Raw genomic sequence first — 24,336 nt, 5'->3', positions numbered from 1 at the left:
GGGGAAGGAGGGGCAGGCAGATCTGGGATGGATTAAGCAGCCTGTGGGCAGGCCCTGGGCCTATTCTAACACACAACTTTCTAAGCTGACAGTGGGCGGATGGGTGTGTTTTCTGCTTCCCCTCTCAGTCTGCTCTCTGGCAGGGTGTGGTGCTGCTCAGTTAACCCTGTTGCTTTGCTCCCCCCCCCCCCCATGAATACAATGAATTCTCATTACTGATACCAGGGCAGTTAGCAGGAGAAGAAAACTCGCTTGTGTCTCCAACATTGAATCAACATGCTACAAAGCTGATACATAAACAGAATGGACCATGCAACCTGATAGTCTAGGTGGGTGCAATTAAACCTTTACATGCCTATGGGGGGGGTCAGATACAAAGATTTCCAGCCTGTCATCCTTCATATTAAGTTGGACTACAACTCCCTGCTTACTGCTTATATTAAAGGCTGCCCCACTGCTCTATGGTTGCTCTGGATACAGGCTAAGGGTTATGTACAGGGTTTAGTTGCCCTTTAACAATATTATCATGCTTTGATAATTGAGGACATTTTCCTGCCCATGCAATTTCCAGCTTGGTTGTGAATTGTCTCTTCTTTTACTTCAAAGGCAATTACCCAGCCCTAATAAAAGGTGTATGTCCAGGGATCACTGTGCAAGATTCCAGGATAATCCATTTAATCTCAGGCGCTCTGAAGTCAACAGCACTTCCTATAGTTGCATTTGATATATGGCTTGTACTTGGGCCTGCAGTTGTGATTGGCTGCCAGTTGCATATGAACTTTGGTGCTACTGGCCTGGGAGCTTACACTCTGTACGTGCATACCTTACATGTCCACTGTCATCCAGTCTTCAGTTTCAAAGCAGAACAGGTTTTAAAGGGAAACTGCACTTAATGTACAGAAGGAATGAGAGAAATTTCAAACACCAAAAGCAAAACCTTAAGGGGGTGATTTATTAACAGTCCAGTTTCATTTTTTTCTTGATTTGAGTTTTTTTTGTGCTTAAAAAATTTGAATTTGAGTTATGGTTCGAAAATCCGAATGTCTGGTATTTATTAAGTACAAAAAACCCGGAAACTTGAATGTAAAAATTCTGCATCTAAAAGCTTGCGAGTTTCTGTAGAAGTCAATGGGAGTTGCCTTAGGCAAAGTGAGTTAAGTTGAGTTTTTTTATTCAAACAAGTTTTCCTTACTAAAGCAACTTTTAAAGTTAACTCAATATGTTATAGAATGGCTCATTTTTAGCAACTTTTCAGTTAGTCTTTATTTATGATCTTTAATAGTTTTTGAATTGTTTTGCCTTCTTCTTCCTCTGCTGTTGCTCTGTGAGGTGACAATTTTATTGTTATTGTTACTTTTTATTATTTCTCTCTTTATTCAGCCCCTCTACAATTTATATATCAGTCACTCTTTCAAATCACTCCCTGGTTACTAAGGTAAGTTGGGCCATAGCAACCAGATAACTGCTGAAATTCCAAACTGGAGAGCTGCCGCACAAAATGTAAAGTAATTAAAAAACTACCAATAATAAAAAATGAAGACTAATTGCAAATCATTTCAGAATAGCATTCTCTACATCATACTAAAAGTTAATTTAAAGGTGAATAAACAAGGCAAGCGACTATTCGATATGCCCCAGGCTCCTCAGACTTCAGACTCCTCATCCAACTCCTGCAAACAAAGAGCAGGAATAGTCGCTGCGGGTGTTTCGATGGAAACTACAACACAATGCAAACTCAGCGGTGTGACTTCCAGTACAACCGGCAGGAGGGTAAACACCAATTGTTTAATCTCAGGGTGCAGATCTGTTTCCCCACCCAGTTTTCCCTTATAATATCTCTCCCTATTCCTAGGGTGAGAAGGAGAAATCAGCAGACACATCTCAGGTGTAAGACTGGTAGATCAAGGTGGCTTGTCTGCCCGGGAATCACCTAGCTCTACGTATCATTGTAATCAGACCAGTACTTCTAGACTGAGATAAAAGAGGAAAAACAAGTCATAAATATCAGTGTATTATGGGAATCTGGTTTCCCCAAGTCATTATTTATTCTCTAAAGGGCAAGGCTGCTTGTTTTTGTACCAAATACCCCTGAAACAGGAATATCCACCCCACAGTAAGGGGCGTCGTAAACAGGCCGGTCAACCTACAGCCCGAAAGGGCCGAAACAATACAATAAGGAATACACATGATCTCTCCCATTCTGTTGTTGTATCACAACACAGCAGCGCAGCACCAAATGAAAATGTACCAATGTTTTTTTTTTTTTGTTTGTTTTTTTTTAAAAAGGGGCTAGTAAATTGTTTGTCTATTTCAGTTTAACGTCAGCTACATATTAAAAACAAACCTTAAAAACAGTTGACCGTTTGATCAACTTCATATGCAGTTAACTGTTAAAATGCTGTTTGCTTTCATAATGACCATTCCATACATGTTTAAAGGAACACTGTCATGGAAAAACATGTTTTTTTCCCAAAACCCATCAGTTAATAGAGCTTCTCCAGCAGAATCCTGCATTGTAATCTGTTTTTCGATATTTCATTTTGAAATTAGCCATATTCTTCATTTCCCAGGGTGCCACAGCCATGTGACCTGTGCTCTGATAAACTTCAGTCACACTTTACTGCTGCGCTACGAGTTGGAGTGATATCCCCCCCCCCCCAGCAGCCGATCAGCAGAACAATGGGAAGGGAGCAAGATAGCAGCTCCCAGTAGGTATCAGAATAGCACTCAACAGTAAGAAATCCAAGTCCGGCTTGGGACTCCTCCAGTTACATGGGAGTAGGAGAAACAATAGGTTAGCTGAAAGCAGTTCTAATGTGTAGCACTGGCTGAAAGCTCAGACTCAGGCACAATGCACTGCGATGGCACCTACACACATTTGCTGGTTCAAGAATAAAAGTTTAAAAGGCAGAGTGAATCATTTGCTATGTAAACATTGTAATTTAGAAATGAAAAGTACCCCATAAAAATCATGATAGTGTCCCTTTAATGATCCACTAAACAAGTCTTTTCCTTCAGCATCCAAAACTGCCCCCTGCCGCCATCCATGGAGTTGGCAGTTGCCAGCAGACTGTTGGGAAAATGCCTGAAATGTGCCCAATGAAATAAATACTTCCAATCTATATCATTACATACTGATTTCCCAGCACAGCCAGGCAAAAACAGCTGTATGGTGTCCTGCGTTTGGGGAATGTGAGGCGAGGCTGAAATGATACACACTGACTGAGCAGATACAGGAGTTTCCAGGACCCACCCGTGAGAATGGAATGCCCAGCCCCAATAAGGGAAAACAGTCATTCCCCATAAGTCTTGACCTGGCACTCAAGTACTGTAACAAGGCAGCTCTCCAGTTTGGAATTTTAGCAGCTGCCTGGTTGCAAGGGTCAAGATTCATCTAGCAACCAGGCAGTGGTTTAAAATATAAATAATAAAAAACCCCGAACAGAGACATAAGTAATCGGGATGCACCGAATTCACTATTTTGGGATTCGGCCAAACCCCAAACCGAATCAGAGTCCTAATAGGTCGAGGAAGGGCTAAGAAGTGTGTGGATTTGGCTGAAACCAAAACCTGCTGAAAAAGGCCAAATCCCAAACCGATTACTGGATTTGGTCCATCCCTAATAAATAATAAAAGTACCAATAATAATAAAATTGTAGACTCACTGAACAATAATTTTTCGCCTGCTGAGGTCATTGACCCCCCATTTAAAAGCTGGACAGATTCAGGGAAGAGAGGCAAAAAATTCAAAATGATAAAAATATGAAGACCAATTGAAGAGTTGCCATTCTATAACATACTAAAAATGAATGCAAAGATGAATCACCCCATTAAGAAGAAAGATTAGGGTTTGACATTTCTTGACCCACTCATCAGTAAATGGAATATATCCCAGTACCTACCCTTTGGATTGCAAGCCTTAGTGAAAGAGGGTCCGGCTAATCCTCTGGTTTCCATATTTACTGCGCTAGCAGTCTATGTATATAGCTGGCCTCTATAAATAAACAGATAATGACACTCTCGTGCATAAGCAGCTTTTGTTGAGCTATAATTCTCCATTCAGCTCCAACGTGCGCCTTCTGGCATGTACTTAATCAGGAGAGAAACCTGCTACTCACAAACACGTCAGCTCAGCGCAGGGCGAGCGCTTTCTCTCCCAAAGGGACGCGCGTACTGAGTGGTGTTGGGGCGGATGCCTGTGAATGGGCAGTTATCGGGCTCACAAAGAAGAGCTGTTTCCATACATTTCCTAAAAGGGGACTTTTAAAGATGTCATGGTGGCATATTTCTGGCATTTCCGTGGGACAGCGGTGGAAGTAATTACTAAGCTTATTGCAATGCAGCTTTAGTTGGCAGGGGGTGCCCACACTGGCTGAGGTGACACATAGCTCTCTAGTAATATCCTGGCAGCCTGACATGGTTGCGCGCTGCCCGACAATGATAAGAAAATTTCAGCCAAACTGGCAAACTATATGTACAAGGCAAAATTCCAATCAGAAAACTTGATTTATCCATTTGGTCAATGGCTGTGCTGGTTAAATGTCAGACAGTGCTTCATAGAAAGATACCATAAAACTATGGCAGCATAGGGATTCCTCTCTACTAAGCACAATTCAGCAGGAACAGCCCCCTAAGTTTGCTCATAGCCTGTACAGAGAGATAGCATAAAACTATAACAGCACAGGGATTCCCCTGTACTAAGCACAATTCAGCAGGAACAGCCCGCTAAGTTTGCTCATAACCTGTACAGAGAGATACCATAAAACTATGGCAGCATAGGGATTCCCCTGTACTAAGCACAATTCAGCAGGAACAACCCCCTAAGTTTGCTCATAACCTGTACAGAGAGATACCATAAAACTATGGCAGCATAGGGATTCCCCTGTACTAAGCACAATTAAGCAGGAACAGCCCTCTAAGTTTGCTCAAAGCCTGTACAGAGAGATACCATAAAACTCAGGCAGCATAGGGATTCCCCTGTACTAAGCACAATTCAGCAGGAACAGCCCCCTAAGTTTGCTCATAGCCTGTACAGAGAGATACCATAAAACTATGGCACATAGGGATTCCCCTGTACTAAGCACAATTCAGCAGGAACAGCCCCTAAAGGTGGCCATACACGTGGCGATCTGATGATGTTTCGTACGACCATCGGTCGCACGAAACATCGTAAGATCCGCCACACACCATTCAGGGCTGATGAGGTAGAAACAATAGGATTTCTACCTCCTTCTGCCGATTCAGCTCTGAAGGGAGAATTTTGGTCAGGCGCCTTCTATGGCGCCCGATCAAAATTTTCAAACTTGTCCGATCGGCGAGTCGTCCGATATCGGCAGCTTCCTGCGATATCGGTCGACTCGCCGACATGCCATACACGCACCGATTATCGTACGAAACGAGGTTTCGTACGATAATATCGGTGCGTGTATGGCCACCTTAAGTTTACTCAAAGCCTGAACAAAGAGACCATACAACTTTATCAGCATTAGCAATTACCGATTCTAATCAAATTCTAGAGGATAATGTAATTTTACAGTTGTCCTTTAATCATCTTAATTGGAGAAACATATGAAAGCCACAAACTGATAATAAAGGCAACAATTTAACATGGAAAACAAAAAAAGGTGATACAGTATAACAATATTTTGGTGTCAGGTTCCTGCTTTCTACACGACTGCATTTGTACAGTGTTTGGTTTCAAGACGTCTTGTGTGAACCAAAACCACAGATCTAGCCCCAAACTGGAACTATGATGTTATTCTTGGAAGTAACGCCTTATGCGGTTTTAATTAGTGCCTCTCCCCTTGATAAGGGTTAGGCAGTTATACTTTAATAGCACTACCAAGCACCCTCTGTGTGCCGGCCACAGGCCAACGATCACTTGCATTCTGCCCATGTAACCTATGCTGCCCTAGGCAAACCTCTGTCACTCTATATTCCATAACTGCCTGCTGCTTTATGTAACGCTGTCAAATATTTACAATAAAGAAGGCAACAATGTTAAATCCACGTATGAGTTTGCAGCTAGCAGGAATGAACTGCATTCTGCCAATGGAGACTGCACAAAAGGAATGTTAGAAGTTTTAGTTTATTTAGTGTAAAATACTGTATGTTAGTCCCGCACTATAAGGGGGTGCAAGTAACCCCAAAATTCCCCAGAAACCATATAGAGTGAAAAGACTTGTTTTTAAAGGTACAATAACACCAACAAATTAAAGTGTTTCAAAGTAATTAATATATCATGTAGTGTTGCCCTGAACTGGTACAACTAGGGTGTTTGCTACAGAAACCCTACTATAGTTTATATAAATACCTCGCTGTGTAGCCCCGGGGGCAGCCGTTCCTGCACCTGTACAGCTGGGGTGTTTGCTACAGAAACCCTACTATAGTTTATATAAGTACCCCGCTGTGTAGCCCCGGGGGCAGCCATTCCTGCACTGGTACAGGTGGGGTGTTTGCTACAGAAACCCTACTATAGTTTATATAAATACCCCGCTGTGTAGCCCCGGGGGCAGCCATTCCTGCACTGGTACAACTGGGGTGTTTGCTACAGAAACCCTACTATAGTTTATATCAATACCCCGCTGTGTAGCCCCGGGGGCAGCCATTCCTGCACTGGTACAGGTGGGGTGTTTGCTACAGAAACCCTACTATAGTTTATATAAATACCCCGCTGTGTAGCCCCGGGGGCAGCCATTCCTGCACTGGTACAACTGGGGTGTTTGCTACAGAAACCCTACTATAGTTTATATCAATACCCCGCTGTGTAGCCCCGGGGGCAGCCATTCCTGCACCTGTACAGCTGGGGTGTTTGCTACAGAAACCCTACTATAGTTTATATAAATACCCTGCTGTGTAGCCCCGGGGGCAGCCATTCCTGCACTGGTACAGGTGGGGTGTTTGCTACAGAAACCCTACTATAGTTTATATAAATACCCCGCTGTGTAGCCCCGGGGGCAGCCATTCCTGCACTGGTACAACTGGGGTGTTTGCTACAGAAACCCTACTATAGTTTATATAAATACCCCGCTGTGTAGCCCCGGGGGCAGCCATTCCTGCACTGGTACAGCTGGGGTGTTTGCTACAGAAACCCTACTATAGTTTATATAAATACCCCGCTGTGTAGCCCCGGGGGCAGCCGTTCCTGCACTGGTACAGCTGGGGTGTTTGCTACAGAAACCCTACTATAGTTTATATAAATACCCCGCTGTGTAGCCCCGGGGGCAACCATTCCTGCACTGGTACAGCTGGGGTGTTTGCTACAGAAACCCTACTATAGTTTATATAAATACCCTGCTGTGTTAACACTTGAGCAGCCTATCAAGCTGGAAAGAAAGGAGAAAAGGCACAGGTTACACAGCAATCTATGCAATTTATCTGCTATGTAACCTGTGCCTTTTCTCCTTTGAATGGCTGCCCCATAGCTACACAGTAGCTTAATTTATATAAACTATAGTAGTGTTCCTGAAGCAAATTAATAATAATAAAAAAATCATTATTTTGATACACTTTCATTTTTTGGTGTTACTGTTCCTTTACATACATTCAAGGCCAGCAGCTATAGGCCTACCGTATGCGAACCAAGAAATCAAAGCGACGTTGAATAAGCATCACCAGCTATATATATATATATATAGGAAAGGTCTGGAGTAGACAGCACTGTGCTGTACCCAGTCCCAATCTAAACAGGAGAGACCCTGTGAAAGGGAATCTGAAGGTGATGGGGCAAGCTGGGAGGGTTTGGCTACGGCCTATAAACCCAGACTGAGCAGTAGCCCTGTCTGACAATAGCCTACTATCAGCCGATCTGCTGGGCTCTGCACTGACAGGCACTCAATATAGACCTGAGATCCAATACTTTAGTTCTGTGACCCCCAACTAGTTACTTAGAAGCAACATGTTGCTCCCCAACCCCTTGGATGTTGCTTCTAGTGGCCTCAATGCAGGTGCTTATTTTTTAATGGCTTGGAGACAAGTTTTTGAGGTATAAAAACCTGGTATAACCTGGCCAACGGAGCCTTCTGTAGGCTGACAGTGCACATAGGGGCTACCTAATAGCAAATCATGGCTTACATTTGGCACCCCTGGAACATTTTTCATGCTTGTGTTGCTCCCCAACACTTTCCATATGAATGTGGCTCACATGTATAAAAGGTTGGGGGACCCCTGCTTTGGTTGTTGAGTTTCTGTTGGAACTGTACCCTTAAATATCAGTGAGATTGTCACAATTATAATCATTTTTATTGACTCTTGTGACTCCCTGATCGATTTTTTAAATTGACTCATAAAAGTTATGTTTGAAATTGACTCCCTGGTACCAGGTTTTGGAGATTTATTGTTTAGTGGTGAGGTCAATAACACAGGCTTCTTTAATTAGGTGTGGAACCCTCCAGTGGGTTTATACAGCACTTAATTGATTGTTTGTTGATATATATCTTTTTGTCTGACCAGCATACCTCAATTATTGGCATAAGAAATCCCACCTATTTACATGTGGTGCCTATGTCTTCTCCTTTTTGTATTTTACATATCAGTAAATATTGCCCTTTTACATCCTTTCCCTTGAGCCACCATTTTGTGATGGGCTGTGTGCTCCCTCAGAGATCAGCTGACAGGAAATAATGCAGCTCTAACTGTAACAGGAGTTACAGGCCTCTGTTATAGCCGCAGTGTTTCCTGTCAGGTTTGTTTGTGCGCACTGTGATTCTTACGGCCCTTAGTACAGGTATAGGACCCGTTATCCAGAATGCTCGGGACCAAGGGTATTCCGGATAAGAGGTTTTTCCGTAATCTGGATCTCCATACCTTAAGTCTACTAAAAAAATCAATAAAACATTAATTAAACCCAATAGGATTGTTTTGCATCCAATAAGGATTATTTATATCTTAATTGGGATCAGTTACAAGGTACTGTTTTATTATTACAGAGAAAAAGGAAATCAGTTTCAAAATTCTGAATTATTTGATTAAAATGGAGTCTATGGGAGATGGGCTTTCCCTAATTCAGAGCTTTCTGAATAATAGGTTTCCGGATAAGGGATCCCATACCTGTACTTTATTTTCTATAAAGGAGCAGCTTTGGAATATACATTAATTGTAAATGTCATTGCTATTGAAAGCTGTGTCTGTGTATATTCACTGCATTAGCGGTTCCGAATTGAAAGTAGAAGACAACTAATGCAAGAAGCAGGCTAAACCACTGACAATCACACAGGAGGGGGAGAGAGAAAGCACTATGGCGGAGAGAATGAAAGTGGTTTATACTCAAAGGAGACAAAAATGTTATATATTTATATTAGCAGCTACTCCCAACAGCCTTGTAGGAGGTGGGTGCTACACATGGAAAGCTGCAATTTCACTGGAGTCTCTGCCTCTAATTGCCTCCCAGGAAAACATACGGCTCTGCATGGGTGGGTGCTGGCAGTAAGCCGTAGGCCAATCATCTACCAATAAGGCCGATATTGGACAATAGGATGTGTAATGGCAAGTTCCTGGGTACTAAGGAATGCTAAATTCATTCTGGTGATGACAAAGGTTTCAGACAGCCAAAAGGTGTTTGTTCCTGACTAAAGTGTAATTGGCGCCTGAGAGCCACATGACTCCTGTCACTTTATACCTGCACTACAGGAAGCGACAAGGGTCACTGTCCCACATCACATAAAGTATAGCCAACCTTTGCCCCCCCCTCAAGTATTTATTAACCATTGTCCCCACTCACCTATGAGACCAGCCTGCAGCACGTAATATATGTTAAAGGTGAAGTTCACCTTTACATTAACTTTTACTACGCTACAGACCTGATTTTTAGCAACTGCTCATCCTCATTTATTTTCTATGGTTACATCCTGTTCTGGCTGTGACCCAAGCAACCAAACAACAGAATCACCGTAAGGCCTTTTTTCTATTTTTAAAATAAAAATAAAGACTGGTTCCAAATTCTGCTTATTACACCATACAGGTATGGGATCCCTTATCCGGAAACCCATTATCCAGAAAGCTCAGAATTATGGAAAGCCCTTCTCCCATAGACTCCATCTTAATCAAATAATTCAGAATTTTAAAACTGATTTCCTTTTTCTCTGTAATAATAAAACAGTACCTGTACTTGATCCCAACTAAGATATAATTACCCTTATTGGGGGCAGAACAGCCCTATTGGGTTTATTTCATGGTTAAATGATTCCCTTTTCTCTGTAATAATAAAACAGTACCTGTACTTGATCCCAGCTAAGATATAATTACCCCTTATTGGGGGCAGAACAGCCCTATTGGGTTTATTTCATGGTTAAATGATTCCCTTTTCTCTGTAATAATAAAACAGTACCTGTACTTGATCCCAGCTAAGATATAATTACCCCTTATTGGGGGCAGAACAGCCCTATTGGGTTTATTTCATGTTTAAATGATTCCTTTTTGTCTGTAATAATAAAACAGTACCTGTACTTGATCCCAACTAAGATATAATTACCCCTTATTGGGGGCAGAACAGCCCTATTGGGTTTATTTAATGGTTAAATGATTCCCTTTTCTCTGTAATAATAAAACAGTACCTGTACTTGATCCCAACTAAGATATAATTACCCCTTATTGGGGGCAGAACAGCCCTATTGGGTTTATTTAATGGTTAAATGATTCCCTTTCTCTGTAATAATAAAACAGTACCTGTAATTGATCCCAAGTAAGATAAAAAATAATCCTTATTGGATGCAAATAAATCCTATTGCGTTTAATTAATGTTTTATTGATTTTTTAGTAGACATGGTATGGAGATCCAAATTACGGAAAGACCCCTTATCCGGAATACCCTTGGTCCCAAGCATTCTGGATAACGGGTCCTATACCTGTACTAATTTTAAGGTGAACTCCCCATTTAATACGAGTATTATTGAGGAAATAAACACCTAATAGCATTTGTACTAACATCTAGATTTAATACATACACAAGGGATTTTTCTGGCTCGGGGTAGGACGGCCCCACTGAGATTTACACAAATCATTTCAGCTAAAATAGAATACTGACCTGTATTAGCCACTCTCCTCACATTAATCAGCAGGCTGGCACTGCATCCCCCCCCCAGACAGAATGGTACCAACATATGAATTATAATGTTGTTATATAAGGGTAAATCAGACTTATCTAATCACTCTCTCACCTGTCATTTTCTGATGTTTTTGCATAAATGGAAAATCTGTGTGACAGTATATATATCATACACATCTGGGAAATGCAACTTGTAGCTTTGCAGCTGTTGCTGAACTACAACTGACAGAACCCTCACCCACTGTTCTCTTTTTCGCTATTTCAACTGAAGAAACAATCTGCAAGAGCTACAGAAAGGAGTCAGTGGGGGGGGGGGGGGGTGGCTTGCAAAACAGGCTCTTAAATGAAATACCTTAATTCTTTCAAAGGCAGCAAAAGTATTTTCCTGTACTATGCACAATTCAGCAGGAGCAGCCCCCTAAATTTGCTCATAGCCTGTACAGAGAGATACCATAAAACTATGGCACATAGGGATTCCCCTGTACTAAGCACAATTCAGCAGGAACAGTCCCCTAAGTTTGCTCATAGCCTGTACAGAGAGATACCATAAAACTATGGCACATAGGGATTCCCCTGTACTAAGCACAATTCAGCAGGAACAGCCCCCTAAGTTTGCTCATAGCCTGTACAGAGAGATACCATAAAACTATGGCAGCATAGGGATTCCCCTGTACTAAGCACAATTCAGCAGGAACAGCCCCCTAAGTTTGCTCATAGCCTGTACAGAGAGATACCATAAAGCTATGGGAGCATAGGGATTCCCCTGTACTAAGCACAATTCAGCAGGAACAGCCCCCTAAGTTTGCTCATAGCCTGTACAGAGAGATACCATAAAACTATGGCAGCATAGGGATTCCCCTGTACTAAGCACAATTCAGCAGGAACAGCCCCCTAAGTTTGCTCATAGCCTGTACAGAGAGATACCATAAAACTATGGCCAGAGTGCACTAGACCATGACTATAAAATGAGCGGTGGTATAGAGAGAACCCTGTATATAGTTAAATAGTGACTGATTAAACAGGCAGTAACCAGGTTAACAATCTAAAGTGGCAAAGTTATAGCCCTTACGTGCCATGGTAACTACTGCCCAAGGGAAACAAACAGCACACCTAACACTCAATATTCTGCTATTTCCTCATATATGTCAAAAGGGGAAATTCTTCTTGAGAAAAGCCAACTGCGTACTAAGAGTCCCTGCTGAGCGGAAGCCTTTGGGGCACTGTGTGAGTTCATGGCTATAACACACTCTGTGAGACTTACAAAACTCCCCGCAATGTTCCCATGAACCGTGTCACAGTGTTTTCTACTAAGTTACACGTCTTGTCACCTCATCGCTTGATGGCTAGGGGGGAAAGTAACAGCACTGAATCGTTTCAATGCTCTCTGTATAGGTTCCACCTTTTCCAAAGTCATCCAGGGGCTGGACTAAGTTTGAGGCGCCCATAGGCTGCACCATTTTTCCCCCCCCTTGCTGGATACTGGATTCCACCCCAAAATTTATGCCACCCTAGGCCCGGGCCTTTGTGGCTTTGCCACAAATCCAGGCCTGGCTGGACTGAAGGGATGTCAATTGTCAGCTGTTGGACCAACTGGGCGCTAGAACCCTAGACAAGTGCCGGAGGCCGAGGGGCTTACATTCCTGCTTGTAGGAATTCCCAGCATTAAAAGAATGCAAACACTCACATAAGTGCCCTTATATACAAGAAGAAGCTTTACCATTAGACCCTTATTTCTGTATTATGCCCTTACTGTATTCACTGTACATACATTTGCCCCAGCTGCTTCATATGGAGCTGCAGACAGGGGGTAATTTACAAATTCCTCTGGAAGTGCAGAGTCTCTAAATAGAGAGGACGTATTGACTCAGTTCATTATGGTTCTTGTATCGAAACGTGATCATGCACTTCCACCTATTTAATACCATTTTGAACGCATCCAAGTGATGCCACCCCCACTCTGAAAATGCAAGATGCAACCTGCAGCAAACTGGCATCAGACACAACTGGGTTTGACACCATTTACAATTACCCCGAAATTATGGGGGGAAGCTGCAATATGGGCAAAAAAACATGGGGATTTATGCCTAAGGGCTTTGGCACACGGGGAGACTAGTCACCCGCGACAAGGGAGATTTCCTCTCAAGGCAACTTCAGCGATTTTTATTGGGCTGGGGGGGGGGGCTGTTTGTGCCTCTGGGTACTGGGAATGCCAGGGGGGCTGTAAGGTGCCATAGACAGTCACTATTTATTGGGCTGGGGGGGGCTGTTTGTGCCTCTGGGTATTGGGAATGCCAGGGGGGCTGTAAGGTGCCACAGACAGTCACTATTTATTGGGCTGGGGGGGCTGTTTGTGCCTCTGGGTACTGGGAATGCCAGGGGGGCTGTAAGGTGCCACAGACAGTCACTATTTATTGGGCTGGGGGGGGCTGTTTGTGCCTCTGGGTATTGGGAATGCCAGGGGGGCTGTAAGGTGCCACAGACAGTCACTATTTATTGGGCTGAGGGAGGTCTGTTTGTGCCTCTGGGTATTGGGAATGCCAGGGGGGCTGTAAGGTGCCACAGACAGTCACTATTTATTGGGCTGAGGGAGGTCTGTTTGTGCCTCTGGGTACTGGGAATGCCAGGGGGGCTGTAAGGTGCCACAGACAGTCACTATTTATTGGGCTGGGGGGGGGCTGTTTGTGCCTCTGGGTATTGGGAATGCCAGGGGGGCTGTAAGGTGCCACAGACAGTCACTATTTATTGGGCTGAGGGAGGTCTGTTTGTGCCTCTGGGTACTGGGAATGCCAGGGGGGCTGTAAGGTGCCACAGACGGTCACTATTTATTGGGCTGGGGGGGGCTGTTTGTGCCTCTGGGTATTGGGAATGCCAGGGGGGCTGTAAGGTGCCACAGACAGTCACTATTTATTGGGCTGGGGGGGCTGTTTGTGCCTCTGGGTACTGGGAATGCCAGGGGGGGCTGTAAGGTGCCACAGACAGTCACTATTTATTGGGCTGAGGGAGGTCTGTTTGTGCCTCTGGGTACTGGGAATGCCAGGGGGGCTGTAAGGTGCCACAGACAGTCACTATTTATTGGGCTGGGGGGGGCTGTTTGTGCCTCTGGGTACTGGGAATGCCAGGGGGGCTGTAAAGGTGCCACAGACAGTCACTATTTATTGGGCTGGGGGGGCTGTTTGTGCCTCTGGGTACTGGGAATGCCAGGGGGGGCTGTAAGGTGCCACAGACAGTCCACTATTTATTGGGCTGAGGGAGGTCTGTTTGTGCTCTGGGTACTGGAATGCCAGGGGGGCTGTAAGGTGCCACAGACAGTCACTATTTATTGGGCTGGGGGGGGCTGTTTGTGCCTCTGGTATTGGGAATGCCAGGGGGGCTGTAAGGTGCCACAGACAGTCACTATTTATTGGGCTGAGGGAGGTCTGTTTGTGCCTCTGGGTACTGGGAATTGCCAGGGGGGCTGTAAGGTGCCACAGACAGTCACTATTTATTGGGCTGGGGGGGGCTGTTTGTGCCTCTGGGTACTGGGAATGCCAGGGGGGGCTGTAAGGTGCCACAGACAGTCACTATTTATTGGGCTGGGGAGGGCTGTTTGTGCCTCTGGGTACTGGGAATGCCAGGGGGGCTGTAAGGTGCCACAGACAGTCACTATTTATTGGGCTGGGGGGGGCTGTTTGTGCCTCTGGGTACTGGGAATGCCAGGGGGGCTGTAAGGTGCCACAGACAGTCACTATTTATTGGGCTGGGGGGGCTGTTTGTGCCTCTGGGTACTTGGGAATGCCAGGGGGGGCTGTAAGGTGCCACAGACAGTCACTATTTATTGGGCTGGGGGGGCTGTTTGTGCCTCTGGGTACTGGAAATGCCAGGGGGGCTGTAAGGTGCCACAGACAGTCACTATTTATTGGGCTGGGGGGGGCTGTTTGTGCCTCTGGGTACTGGGAATGCCAGGGGGGCTGTAAGGTGCCACAGACAGTCACTATTTATTGGGCTGGGGGGCTGTTTGTGCCTCTGGGTACTGGGAATGCCAGGGGGGCTGTAAGGTGCCACAGACAGTCACTATTTATTGGGCTGGGGGGGGCTGTTTGTGCCTCTGGGTACTGGGAATGCCAGGGGGGCTGTAAGGTGCCACAGACAGTCACTATTTATTGGGCTGGGGGGCTGTTTGTGCCTCTGGGTACTGGGAATGCCAGGGGGGCTGTAAGGTGCCACAGACAGTCACTATTTATTGGGCTGGGGGGGCTGTTTGTGCCTCTGGGTACTGGGAATGCCAGGGGGGCTGTAAGGTGCCACAGACAGTGACTATTTATTGGGCTGGGGGGGCTGTTTGTGCCTCTGGGTACTGGGAATGCCAGGGGGCTGTAAGGTGCCACAGACAGTCACTATTTATTGGGCTGGGGGGCTGTTTGTGCCTCTGGGTACTGGGAATGCCAGGGGGCTGTAAGGTGCCACAGACAGTGACTATTTATTGGGCTGGGGGGCTGTTTGTGCCTCTGGGTACTGGGAATGCCAGGGGGGCTGTAAGGTGCCACAGACAGTGACTATTTATTGGGCTGGGGGGGCTGTTTGTGCCTCTGGGTACTGGGAATGCCAGGGGGGCTGTAAGGTGCCACAGACAGTGACTATTTATTGGGTAGGTGGGGGGGGCTGTTTGGGCCTCTGTGTATATGGAATGCCAGGGCCTATTTTGACTTTCAATTCAGACCTAGCATGGCATATGATGAGCCATATACTGGATTTGCTAGGATCTCCACCCTTACCTACAGCAGTGCAAATACATTCATGTGGGCTTGCAATTCCGGCACAGCCAAGCTATGGTGGCCACATGGAAATTTTTCTGTGCCGCTAGAGCAGCCACAGCAAAGTCTGCCGACCACAGCGGTGAAGTTAAAGATACAGAGCTCAAATTTCAATCTGTTTATGGAAGCCCAATATTTATAGCAGAATAACAGCTTATCTGATCAGAAGCCAAACTGTAGCGCAGGATATTTTGGTGAGCCGTTTAACCCCTACATTTCCAGAATAGAACAGAATAATGCTGAGTACTAAGCCACTGAATAACCCAGAATATAGTGGCACTTACACAGAGTGTACATACAGTACAGTGTGTTTTATAGCAACTGCACACAGGCAGGGATCTTACTGCTGCATTTCCTAACGATGGCCAGCAGGGGCACCATCATGGGAAAGGGCACTATTATTCAAGTAAAGGGAGGGGCTATTACTAGCATTTTCCATACACCAAACTAACTGGATATAGCTCAAATGAGTGACACCAAAACATTACCAATAGTACAGTTGTTTTAAAGCTGGCCATACATGGTAAAATCCGATCTTCTCCCGATATGCCCACCTACGGGCTAAATCAGATTTAAACAGCAGGTCAACGAGCCAACGCGGTCCCCAATCCAACAGAAAAATCAAACCTCGAGATCTGTCGTTTGTGCCCATACACGGGCAGATAAGCTTCCGGATTGGTCTAAAGGACCGTCTATGGCCACCTTAAGACCAGTGGGTCACAATCAGACATGGTTAGGTTTTGGTGGAAAAGCCAAGATTCCCTGACCTAGCATAGTTGCATTCTCCAATATGGGGCATTTGCCCCTCCCACACTCCTTCTTGAGGGAAAAGCCAAATTTTTAATCTAGTTGATCACTTCACTTCTGGGCTACACAGATCTTGGGTAAGGATTAACGATAGGGTCATACAGTGGGTCTGGGGGAAATGGGTAGGTGGGTCTAGGTCAGGTACTTTTTTTCCATACCGTACCTGTGCAGGACCCTAGTCCTCTGTTAGTCCCCGCCGGCAATATATGACTCAGGCAATATATGACTGACAGCTCAGATTTCTAATTACAATTACTTTAACTTTCCATTCAGCACTTCCTAGATATCACCTAGATGGCAAATGCATAGGATTTTGGTTTGATACAAAGCTTGCCTTAATAACAGTGTTCCCAAAATGGCGGCTGCCTGCTTGCTGTGATTGTAAATTCCAAGCCTGAAGGAAAAAGAAATTCAATATTTTATATGGTGTAAGTAAAGTTTATTTGGCTCTACTAACACTTCCCACACCTTGTGTCTCAACCCTTTCTCCTTGTAGATTGTAAGCTCTTTTGGGCAGGGCTCTCTTCACCTCTTGTATCGGTTATTGATTGCTTTATACAGTGGCTTGCAAAAGTATTCGGCCCCCTTGAACTTTTCCACATTTTGTCACATTACAGCCACAAACATGAATCAATTTTATTGGAATTCCACGTGAAAGACCAATACAAAGTGGTGTACACGTGAGAAGTGGAACGAAAATCATACATGATTCCAAACATTTTTTCCAAATAAATAACTGCAAAGTGGGGTGTGCGTAATTATTCAGCCCCCTTTGGTCTGAGTGCAGTCAGTTGCCCATAGACATTGCCTGATGAGTGCTAATGATTAAATAGAGTGCACCTCTGTGTAATCTAAGGTCAGTGCAAATACAGCTGCTCTGTGACAGCCTCAGAGGTTGTCTAAGAGAATATTGGGAGCAACAGCACCATGAAGTCAGATGAGACCAAAATGGAACTTTTTGTCCAAAATGCAAAACGCTATGTGTGGCGGAAAACTAACACTGCACATCACTCTGAACACACCATCCCCACTGTCACATATGGTGGTGGCAGCATCATGCTCTGGGGGGGCTTCTCTTCAGCAGGGACAGGGAAGCTGGTCAGAGTTGATGGGAAGATGGATGGAGCCAAATACAGGACAATCTTGGAAGAAAACCTCTTGGAGTCTGCAAAAGACTTGAGACGGGGGCAGAGGTTCACCTTCCAGCAGGACAACGACCCTAAACATAAAGCCAGGGCAACAATGGAATGGTTTAAAACAAAACATATCCATGTGTTAGAATGGCCCAGTCACAGTCCAGATCTAAATCCAATGGAGAATCTGTGGCAAGATCTGAAAACTGCTGTTCCCAAACGCTGTCCATCTAATCTGACTGAGCTGGAGCTGTTTTGCAAAGAAGAATGGGCAAGGATTTCAGTCTGTAGATGTGCAAAGCTGGTAGAGACATACCCTAAAAGTATTGACTCAGGGGGCTGAATAATTACGCACACCCCACTTTGCAGTTATTTATTTGTAAAAAATGTTTGGAATCATGTATGATTTTCGTTCCACTTCTCACGTGTACCCCACTTTGTATTGGTCTTTCACGTGGAATTCCAATAAAATTGATTCATGTTTGTGGCTGTAATGTGACAAAATGTGGAAAAGTTCAAGGGGGCCGAATACTTTTGCAAGCCACTGTATGTTACTCTGTATGTCCAATGTATGTAACCCACCTATTGTACAGCGCTGCGGGATATGTTGGCACTTTATAAATAAATGTTAATAATAATAATAATACTAACATGATACAATTACATTACATTACAGAAGCAAATAATCTTTTTATGGAAGCCTGAATCGGCAGCCAGAATAGGGTAATGCTTGCAATCCCATGCAGTATGTTTACCCAGACTGCCCTTATCCACATACTCTAATAAAACAGTACCCCCTAGTGTCCAGGTTACCTGGAAAGATGGGGGAATCCTTGCCAGGCTTTAACAAACACCTTTTGAATCTCTGTATTACTTAACAAAAACATTGATTTCTAAATGCATAACTGGTCAGTCCCCTTAATGAAGTCTATATATCCTATTCATTTTTTATTGATTTACCCTGGCACGGTCAATCACGTCTTGGAAAGGAAACTGCCAGCGTGGGATCTGCGTTTCTGCCCAACTAATGCCCTCAGCCACATTCATTCAATTCTGCCGTTCCACAGGAACCGCCGGTGGCGCCAAGGCAACCGGAACGCAGAAATGTAATAAAGAGATTTCATTAAAGCCTGCAAAAGAAAGACCAGGTCATGCAGGACATCATCCAACTGCAATTACACGGCTGGATTGAATTACCGGCACATTCGATTAGCAAATTCACAAACTGATTTCCCTTTCGTCTTTGTGCAGACGTTTATCGTGGCGGCCATGGATCCAGCCATACAATCTGTATGCAGAGACATCAGACATCAATCCAACCTCTGTAGTAGGGCCAATAACACGGAAGCATCTATAATTCGCTTGTTACATAGTAACTGCTGAAAGATGAACGTTTCCATCTATTGGGAGATCAATAAGACAAATGCCGAACTGCACCTTTAATGAGGCCCGCTGGGGACTTTGAGCCATTCTGTAAGGCTGGAAGCATCGCTGGGCTGAACCGCGGCCAAGTTTCACTCGTCCTGATGGCATCTTGCAACTAGAACCAACTCTCACTGTGACCCACAGCGCTCTTTAAATAAGCTCTGATGGATTTATCAATGAAAGCGGCAGGGGAACTTGTGCTTCGGCTCTCTGAACTGTGCCATTAAAAGTGCATGCCAAGTATAATTAGAGACGGCTCTCTGTTCCTACTGCATCGCTCCTCTTTGTTTCTCTTGCTGGTGTCATCTAATGTATCTGCAAATGCATCTATGGATTGTTTTATTCATACAGAGAATCTGATCTGCTAGAGTATAATCACTCCCCACTCACTTTCACTGCTAAATTATATATTTTATGGTCGGGTGTAACTGGGCACAGATCCAATCTAAAATGCACTGCCAGCAGCAGTCCTACACTGCTTTATGGCTGAGATTCTAGCTATCTGTATAACAGAGCATTCTATCACAGTGGCACAGATCCTATCTGATCCCCTTCCATTGTAAGCAGCAGTCCTACACTGCTTTATGGCTGAGATTCTAGCTATCTGTATAACAGAGCATTCTGTCACAGTGGCACAGATCCTATCTGATCCCCTTCCATTGTAAGCAGCAGCCCTGCCCTGCTTTATGGCTAAGATTCTAGCTATCTGTATAACAGAGCATTGTGTCACAGTGGCACAGATCCTATCTGATCCCCCCATTGTAAGCAGCAGTCCTGCCCTGCTTTATGGCTGAGATTCTAGCTATCTGTATAACAGAGCATTCTGTCACAGTGGCACAGATCCTATCTGATCCCCATTGTAAGCAGCAGTCCTGCCCTGCTTTATGGCTGAGATTCTAGCTATCTGTATAACAGAGCATTCTGTCACAGTGGCACAGATCCTATCTGATCCCCCCCCATTGTAAGCAGCAGTCCTGCCGTGCTTTATGGCTGAGATTCTAGCTATCTGTATAACAGAGCATTCTGTCACAGTGGCACAGATCCTATCTGATCCCCTTCCATTGTAAGCAGCAGCCCTGCCCTGCTTTATGGCTAAGATTCTAGCTATCTGTATAACAGAGCATTGTGTCACAGTGGCACAGATCATATCTGATCCCCCATTGTAAGCAGCAGTCCTGCCCTGCTTTATGGCTGAGATTCTAGCTATCTGTATAACAGAGCATTCTGTCACAGTGGCACAGATCCTATCTGATCCCCCCCATTGTAAGCAGCAGTCCTGCCCTGCTTTATGGCTGAGATTCTAGCTATCTGTATAACAGAGCATTCTGTCACAGTGGCACAGATCCTATCTGATCCCCCCATTGTAAGCAGCAGTCCTGCCCTGCTTTATGGCTGAGATTCTAGCTATCTGTATAACAGAGCATTCTGTCACAGTGGCACATATCGGCAACAGAAGTCTTGACAGTTGTGTCTCTGAAAACCATGTGTTTTGTATAAATTTAAGGACAGTTGAAATCAACTACAACAAATGGCGGCGGCAGCCGACGCTATATAAAGAAGGTGTGAAAAGGAAGATGGATGTAACACAGATCAAATCTCTGCAAAGATAACATTCCCAGATAGGAGACAGCTAGAGTTACCCAAAGGAATCAATTAACTATTTGCTTTCATCATTATAACTGCACTAAATACGCATAATAGATTATGCTTTGATCCCCGCCCCTGTCCTGGATCATCAGGAAGAGGCTTAAAGTATTTGGATAAAACATTGTGGTCAGCCTGACAGCAGTGAGATCTTATGAGGCTAAGCTGTTGCCAATCCCTCGGCTTCTAATGGACTCAGCAATGAATGATGGGTATCACAATATGAAAAACAGTAATCAAGGATAATACTTTGTTTACTGACAGCATAAGGCAAAATCATTCCCAATATCTGCGCTGGACTCACCTTTAGATACCAACCTGGCTACTGATATTCATACAGCATTTTCAGCTTAGTATCCTCAAAAGATGCTGGGAGTTTTAAAGGACATCATTTTTTTGCCAAGTAAAAGAAAACATATTTCCAAGCAACTTTTCAAAATTTTTAGTGCTTTAGAAGTTATTTGTAAATGTAATTGCTTTTGAAAGCAGCATTTGCTGAACTCCTGGTTGTTACTTTTTAAACAAGGTTGCAAAGGTCAGTCTCCTCCAGCATGTCAGGTCTGTCAGGCTGCTGCCTTGTGTTACATTGTTTTATACGCCAGAGCCCCCAGGGCAGGGAATAGAAAAAGAATTGGCAAGCACTACTTCTAATAGCAATTATATATACAAATAAGTCAAAAACCATTGCAAATTTGTAATGAATGTGTATTGCAAAGGTACTTAGAATGATGTTTTCTTTTATTAGGCAAAAATATATATTTCAGTCCTTTAATTTGCTAGTCACTAGTGATGTGCAGGTTGAGAAATACTTGACCCACACCCAACTCTAACCCACCCGCTCCCAACCAGAACCCTACCCAACCTGGCTTCCTCCCTCTATTTATAGACTCATGCCCAACACCCCCCAACAACGTCACAAAAGGGGACGGGGCGTGCCTGGCGCGAAGAAGCCAGCAGTGTAAGGTTGCAGGTAGGGAGGGTGAGCGTAAGCGATCAACTCGAACCCGCCCACAACCCATGGTTGATGTGGCGAGGTCGACTCAAACCCACCCGACCCGCGGGTATCGGGCCGGCCTGCACATCAATACTAGTCATTTCAGGTCAAGGCAGACGAGGCAATCAAATCGCCCATGTCTGAGACAATTGCTTGGACCTGATGGCGCACCCATGATTGTTGCTTGAAAATGGGCCAGTGAGTATTTTAAGTCACAAATGCCTAACCCACAAGTACTGGTGTGGGGGAAGATGGGAGCCCATAATTTTAAAATTGCTCAGGTGACAAAATGCCCTGAATTGCCACATCTGCCCCCTTATATGTTATTAATGGAACAACAGCAAAGCTTTTATGGAATTTAACCCAGCATGGCAAGTCCATGTAGAAATAAGTACCTTTATGCAGGTCTAGAGTGGGATTCAAAATAGGCCTTGGCATTACAACTACAGAGGCCCAAACAGTCCCCTTCAGGCCCAAAAACTAGTGAGTGTCTATGGCACGTTACAGCAGCCCCTCTGGCATTTGCCAGAACCCACAGATTGCCCATCCGGGCACGGAGAGGTATAAATGGACTTACCTCAGGAAGCCTCACACTTTCTCTTTTTCTCTTGGTACAGGATCATCCTGAGCTTCTGGTTCTGATCTTCGACTCACTAAACCAAGAGGAAACAGAAGCTGTGGTTAAGGCACAATGACAAGGAAAGAGTTACACCGGGCTGGAAAATGCTGAAGCATAAGAGGATTAAACTGCTCAAATAAGCACTGAACATTATTTCTTATTTATGATTTGGATTTATATTGTAATTATTTTTACTTAAGGTGGCCATAGAGGGTCCTTTAGGCCATTTCAGCAGCTTATCTGTCTGTGTATGGGCACCACCGACGGCCTCCCCCGACCGACATCTGGCCTGAAATTGGTCAGATCTTGATTGGGCAGGTTTGATTTTTCTTTGGATCGGGGACCGCATCGGCTCATTAATGCAGCCCCCGATCCAATGGCGCCTTTGCCCACCATTTTAAATTGAATGTTTTATCCCAATATCGCCCACCCATAGGTGGGCATAGCAGGAGAATATCCACTTGCTTGTCAACCTCGCCAAACAAGTGGATCTTACAGTATAATAGACAGTATAATCTAACTGCATAGCATGAACATGTTTGTTTTTATATACATGACTGAGCAGGGCCACCATTAGAAATTAAGGGACTCACCACTATTAGTTAGCAGGCCCTTCCTCCACGAGCCCAATAAATAGTGAGGTGTCTAAGGCATTTTACTGCAGCCCCTTTGGCATTTGCTAGAATCCACAATCACCAATCCAGGCCTGCAAAGTAGCAGGGAACCCCCCAATTAAATAAAATAAATTAAAAATAGAACATGCCAGAACACGCTAGAAACACCCCCAACTAGGCATGGGCTGAGGGCAGATTGGTCGGAAACTCATATAAACTGGGAACTTACAAGGATACTATTGCTCTGAACATGGCCTTACACAGGTGGATACATACATATTTAAGACAATACAGATCACATAAGTTACCCCAGAGGCAAGGGCCGTATTTATTTGGTTATATGGGGGTCAACTGCTTTCCTGGTGACTCCTTTTTGACTCTATAACAAGCCATAACTAATTAATGCGCCTTTGTAACAATCTTGGCACCCCTGCAATCAGTGTAACTGGAGATTTGTGTTATTACGCTTACAGCAAACACCTGATCTCCTATAGTAGCTCTTGCACTGTCGGCCCGCAATTCAATGACTTTAACCCACAATGTAGTGTTGTGTAGCATGAAACTCCCCTAAGGAAGGAGTAAGGTGTACAGACATCCCTGAGGTTTCTGCTTTATCTCTTTCTGGTTCCTGGAATGAAAGACCAGAAGGGTGTGAACCGAAATAGTTGAAATAGCCCAACAAATGCACCAGTTCATTGGACAGCCAACACACATTCCAGCTACAATTATTTTGAAGAATACCAGTATTTAACCCATTTGCCTTTATGAAATGTTTAGTAGTAAATAAGATTACTTTACATGGAAACCACATGAAAATCCATGCACAGTGCTCGTATAGGCAACTATCAGTGGTTCAACCCTCAAACTGCAGTTAGAACGGTCCACACTGGCCCTTGAAGCCAATACTGCCAACATCAAGAACATTATGGATTGACGTTCTCCACATGGGCTGATATTATTATTATGGCGTTCTGCCAAGTTGATGTTTCTTCAGAATTTCTTAGGTCTTCAGGCTTCTCAGTGGCTTATTCCTGATTACTGTGATTGAATCTATTCATATTGTTGCTGGTAGTCCTCTTCCTCTATTCCCTACAAGGATGGTCGCCACCTGGCCGGTATTTTTCCTGTCTAGCCAGTAAAACACCTGCCAAGGCCAAGGCCAGGGTCGGGATTACAACTACATTTCCAGTAAATTTGCAATACCCCTGGCCTGCCCCCGATCCTCCCCTTAACCACCCCAATCTGCCTAGATCTTTCTTTATTTCTTCC

General features: G+C 44.5%; 1 protein-coding gene and 1 long non-coding RNA gene across 3 annotated transcripts in view; one reads left to right on the top strand and one right to left on the bottom strand.

The window, feature by feature from the left end:
- Positions 1-24,336, bottom strand: part of sgms1 (sphingomyelin synthase 1) — a 105,097-nt gene that overhangs the window by 32,084 nt on the left and 48,677 nt on the right. For both annotated transcript variants that reach the window (XM_012966487.3, XM_012966488.3), the window contains exon 3: positions 22,412-22,487. The gene's annotated coding sequence lies outside the window, so the exon portion shown is untranslated. The remainder of the gene's footprint in view (positions 1-22,411; positions 22,488-24,336) is intronic.
- Positions 70-22,601, top strand: LOC116412332. Its single transcript, XR_004223673.1, has 2 exons — positions 70-329; positions 22,452-22,601. It is a non-coding gene; the product is annotated as an uncharacterized LOC116412332 (long non-coding RNA).

Source organism: Xenopus tropicalis, chromosome 7 (assembly GCF_000004195.4).
Source record: "Xenopus tropicalis strain Nigerian chromosome 7, UCB_Xtro_10.0, whole genome shotgun sequence".
NCBI lineage: Eukaryota > Metazoa > Chordata > Amphibia > Anura > Pipidae > Xenopus > Xenopus tropicalis.
The sequence above is the reverse complement of the archived record's forward strand: the minus strand, read 5'-3'. Positions and strand labels throughout refer to the sequence as shown.